Source organism: Oncorhynchus keta, chromosome 26 (genome assembly GCF_023373465.1).
Source record: "Oncorhynchus keta strain PuntledgeMale-10-30-2019 chromosome 26, Oket_V2, whole genome shotgun sequence".
Classification (NCBI taxonomy): domain Eukaryota; kingdom Metazoa; phylum Chordata; class Actinopteri; order Salmoniformes; family Salmonidae; genus Oncorhynchus; species Oncorhynchus keta.
The window spans coordinates 10,462,993-10,468,316 of NC_068446.1; the positions used below are offsets into that span (position 1 = coordinate 10,462,993).

Sequence of the window (5,324 nt, forward strand, 5' to 3'; positions counted from 1 at the left end):
AGCCCTTGGACCTAGACTTGGTGCTCCGGTACCGCTTGCTGTGCGGTAGCAGAGAGAAGAGTCTATGACTAGGGTGGCTGGAGTCTGACAATTGTTAGGGCCTTCCTCTGACACCACCTGGTATAGAGGTCCTGGATGGCAGGAAGCTTGGCCACAGTGATGTACTGGGCTGTATGCACTACTCTCTGTAGTGCCTTGTTTTTGGAGGCCGAGCAGTTGTCATACTAGGCAGTGATGCAACCAGGATGCTCTCGATGCTGCAGCTGTAGAACCTTCTGAGGACCCAAATTTCAGTCTCCTGAGGGGGAATAGGTTTAGTTGTACCCTCTTCACGACTGTCTTGGTGTGCTTGGACCATGTTAGTTTGCTGGTGATGTGGACACCAAGGAACTTGAAGCTCTCAACCTGCTCCACTACAGCCCCGTCGATAAGAATGGGGACATGCTTGATCCTCTTTTTCCTGTAGTCCAAAATCATCTCCTTTGTCTGGATCCCGTTGAGGGAGAGGTTGTTGTCCTTGCACCACACTGCCAGGTCTCTGACCTCCTCCCTATAGGCTCTCGTCATTGTCAGTGATCAGGCCTACCACTGTTGTGTCATCGCTAGACTTAATGATGGTGTTGGAGTCGTGCCTGGCCGTGCAGTCATGAGTGAAAAGGGAGTACAGGAGAGCACTTTACATACAGTCACTGTCGACGACATCACCGATGCACTTATTGATGGAGCCAATGACTGATGTGGTGTACTCCTCAATGCCATTGGAGGAATCCCAGAACATATGCCATTATTTGCTAGCAAACAGTCCTGTAGCTTAGCATCTGCTTTATCTGACCACTTTTTAATTGATCGAATCACTGGTGCTTTCTGCTTTAATTTTTGCTGGTAAGCAGGAATCAGGATAAAGTTATGGTAAAATTTACCAAATGGAGTGTGAGGGAGAGCTTTGTATCCGTCTCTGTGTTTGTGGAGTAAAGGTGGTCCAGAGTTTTTTCACTCTGGTTGCACATTTAACAGGCTGATAGAAATTTGGTAAGACGGATTTAAGTTTCCCTGCATTAAAGTCCCCGGCAACTAGGTGCGCCGCCTCTGGGTGAGCATTTTTCTGTTTGCTTATGGTGGAATACAGCTCATTGAGTGAGGTCTTAGAGCCAACATCAATCTGTGGTGGTATGTAGACAGCTACGAAAAATACAGATGAAAACTCTCTAGGTAGATAGTGTGGTCTATAGCTTATCATGAGATACTCTACCTCAGGCGAGCAAAACCTTGAGACTTCCTTAGATATCGTGCACCAGCTGTTATTTACAAAAATACATTGTCCGCCTCCCCTTGTCTTACCAGATGCCACTGTTCTATCCTGCCGATACAGGGTATAACTCGCCAGCTGTATGTTGATAATGTTGTTGCTCAGCCACAACTCCGTGAAGCATAAGATATTACAGTTTTGAATGTCTCGTTGGTAGTTTAATCTTCTGCGTATGTCATTGATTTTATTTTAAATAAAATAAAATACAATCGAATCAAATCAAACTTTATTTGCCACATGCGCCGAATACAAGTGTAGACTTTACCGTGAAATGCTTACTTACATCCCTTAACCAACAGTTCAGTTCAAGAAGAAGAAAATAGTTTGTGCTAGCAGAATGGAAGGCAGTGGGGGTTTATTCGATCGCCTGCGAATTCTCAGAAGGCAGCCTGCCCTCCGGCCCTTTTTTCTCCGCCTTCTCTTCACTCATATGACAGGGATCTGGGCCTGTTCCCGGGAAAGCCGTGTGTAATTCCCATTGGGCTCGTCAAACTTGTTAAAAGTAAAAAAGGATTCTGCCAGTTTGTGATGAGTAATCGCAGTTCTGATGTCCAGAAGTTATTTTTGGTCATAAGAGACGGTAGCAGCAACATTATGTGCAAAATAAAAAAATAACAAACAACGCAAAGAAACAAAACACAATTGGTTAGGAACACGTAAAACGTCAGCCTTCTTCTCCGACGCCATCATAATAGATAAGCATATTCTCCTGTGCTCTGAGCTGTGAACAGTAATGTATCCTATATGGACTCCATGCAGCGCTATCCATCTGAATGATGGTGCTTATGGGGGAAATGTCCTAGCTATGCTACTCATTAAAGCAATGGACTCTGGGGGTAGTTGGCCACATCGTTAATGAACATTAACACACCTTCCTCTTCAGGACTACACTGGAGAACGATTGTCCATCATGGATATGGTAGCTTGTTTTGTGATAGTTGGATGAGCATCTCAAGGCTTCCCAAACAAGTCATCTACTCCCAGCTCAGGGATGAATCCCATGCCCCTGGAGGTAAAAAAAAAAAAGTGTTTACGTGACAACCTCAAAGCTCATGCGAAATGTCTTATGGATCCAAATAACTGGGAAACCAGTCTATAATACGGGCATGAATATGTACCTTATGGTTTTGATAATGTTGAGTTGGATGACAACTGTGAGTATAGCAGTTAGAGTAATTTAGTTGGCTATGTTCAGCAGTGTGTGCATTAGGGTATGTACTCTGTACTGTACCTACCAGTAGCAGCAGGCACTTGCTCTCCTTGCTCTCCACCAGCCCAGTAGAACCAGTACTCCGCACCAGTCACTCCCTAGCCACACCCATAGTCACTTCCTGGAGTGAGTAAAAGAGAAAGTTGTTGTGTCAGGAAGATGGAAGCTATCTCAACTGCATGTTGGCGTCAGAAACGTTTGGTAACTAGGAAAGTATCCAAAGTTCAAAAGCATAGTTTCTCCATGCATACAAGTAAAAACATTCTCAAATACTCATACAAGGGATATTGTATTGATTGTCAAGAGAAGTTTCCTCTGTGGACAATTGCTTCTAAGGAACAAAGTTTGGAAGGCTATTTCTAAGGCCTACAACTGACCTGGTACTAATCAAGCCTTATTTCATTTCTTGCGGCTGAATTATCTGGATTTTTTATTTCTTGCTGGATTTTGGGACTGAACTAAATTGAACATATAGACAGTAGCTACAGTATGTTTCCATTTACCTTCCCAGTGACATTTAGACATTTTGCACAGGAAATAGATGTGACAATTGCCTGCTACTGTGCGTTTCTCTTTTAACTGTTTAGTGTCGATAACAACAGCTCGATGCAATGCAGTCAGACATACAAAATTAAGTGATTAAAGTGTTTGCATTATCCATTTAGGCAAATTGCGCAATGATTAAATGGCGACAGCCTGTATGCACTCCCACCTATCTGTTAAATTGGCGACAGCCTGTATGCACTCCCACCTATCTGTTAAATTGGCGACAGCCTGTATGCACTCCGACCTATCTGTTAAATTGGCGACAGCCTGTATGCACTCCGACCTATCTGTTAAATTGGCGATAGCCTGTATGCACTCCCACCTATCTGTTAAACTGGCGATAGCCTGTATGCACTCCCACCTATCTGTTAAATTGGCGATAGCCTGTATGAACTCCCACCTATCTGTTAAATTGGCGATAGCCTGTATGCACTCCCACCTATCTGTTTCATGTCTCAGATAGAAGACTAATATTTGCCATATTCTAATAATTCTCATGTACCAATGTTTTGCCAAGATCCATTCCATGGTGAACATTGCAATGCTGTAGATCTGAAATAAACAAATGATGAAACTTGAATTTGTATTTACTAAGGATCCCCAGGCAGCAGCTACTCTTCCTGGGGTCCAGCAACATTAATAAGGCAGTTATATACAATAAAGTTATATGCAATATTACATGACATTACATTTCATAACACTTTTCACAACACATGAAGTGTGTGCCCTCAGGCCACTACTCTACAACCACATATCTACAATAAAAAAATCTATGTGTATGTGTGTGTAAGCATATACATGCATGTGTCTGTGCATGTGTGTGTGTGTGTGTGTGTGTGTGTGTCTTCACAGTCTCCGGTGTTCCATAAGGTGTATTTCTAATCTGTCAAATCTGATTCTACTGCTTGCATCAGTTCGTTACCTGATGTGGAATAGAGTTGTAGCCATTTCTCTAAGTAGCACTGTGTGCCTCCCATAGTCTGTTCTGGATATGAGGAGTGTGAAGAGACCTCTCTGGTGGCATGTCTTGTGTGGTATGCATGGGTGTCCGAGCTGTGTGCTAGTAGTTTAACCTTCGCTGCGCACCGAACCCGTTAGTGGGATTAAATTCGACAACATACGGTGATCGCTACATAAATAGTCATATTAAACATTCATGAAAATACAAGTGTCTCACATGGGTCGAAAGCCTAGAATCTTGCTAATCCAACTGCGCTGTCAGATTTAAAAAAGGATTTACTGCGAAAGAATACGATGCGATTATCTGAGAACAAAGCCCCATAAAAAAAACTATTTCAACCAGCACAGGCGTAACAACATCACAAATTGCAATAAAATAAATCGTTTACCTTTGACGATCTTCCTCTGTTTGCAATCCCAATGCTCATTGTTACACAATGAATGGTCTTTTGTTTGATAAAATCCATTTTTATAGCCGAACACAAAATATTTTGTGTACCGCTTGTGTTGTGAATTCCGTCTCATTCCATTTTCAACGACACATTCAATGTAAATACACACACTAAATGTGACTTTTCCAGTCATGTTTGGTTTCATTACAATCAACTGGTTTGTTTGTAACACAACCAAACCTGATGGGTCATTTCGGGGGACGTATTGACTGAAATAAACTTTTTTGAAGACAACAAGTAATGACATCATTGTGCACCAATGATATGACCGCTGTTTCGTTGATTGACTGTATTTTAACCCAATGGCCACTGATCGTCTTGAAATCTAGCTGGGTAGATAGCCAATGAGCTGAGGTAAACGGCAATGTGTAATGTTTATGTGTTGGAAGACCAACCCATGTAGTAAACTCCGGCGTACAGAGGTTACGCACAGCATTGTTTTGGTAAAGCGCATCTTCAGCTGTTTATATATCAATCAGTATGGTGACTAAGTCAGGGAAAGCTAAATCTAAGTCTAGATATACAGATGTACACACAATTTTAGAAGAAATTGATCGGAAAAGTGAGACAGAGATTTTGGAGGACGATTCTTTTAGCGATTCCCAAATGGAGGAATATGTTTTGAACGGAGAGGACATCGTTTTGTACTGGTAAATTCTTCTCATGCTAATGCCGTTGTTTGAAATTAATAATATAAAATATTATTTGTGATTTTGTTTTAAATTTAGAGTATATCTAGCAGGTCTATAATAATATATTCAACCTTATGTTCCCTGTACTCTATATATATATGTTTATTATACCTGTTGATACAGGGCTCATATGTGAAACTATTCTAACTGAACATTTT

The 5,324-nt window shown here is 41.7% G+C and overlaps 1 long non-coding RNA gene and 1 pseudogene across 1 annotated transcript; one reads left to right on the plus strand and one right to left on the minus strand.

The window, feature by feature from the left end:
- LOC127912246 (vitellogenin-like) overlaps positions 1 to 1,425 on the plus strand; it is a 5,489-nt pseudogene extending 4,064 nt beyond the window's left edge.
- Positions 1,426 to 1,545: 120 nt separating this feature from the next.
- LOC118358691 (uncharacterized) lies at positions 1,546 to 2,640 on the minus strand. Its single transcript, XR_004820509.2, has 3 exons — positions 2,542 to 2,640; positions 2,178 to 2,312; positions 1,546 to 1,850 (listed from the first exon to the last, which is right to left on the minus strand). It is a non-coding gene; the product is annotated as an uncharacterized LOC118358691 (long non-coding RNA).
- Between the last annotated feature and the right edge of the window lie 2,684 nt (positions 2,641 to 5,324).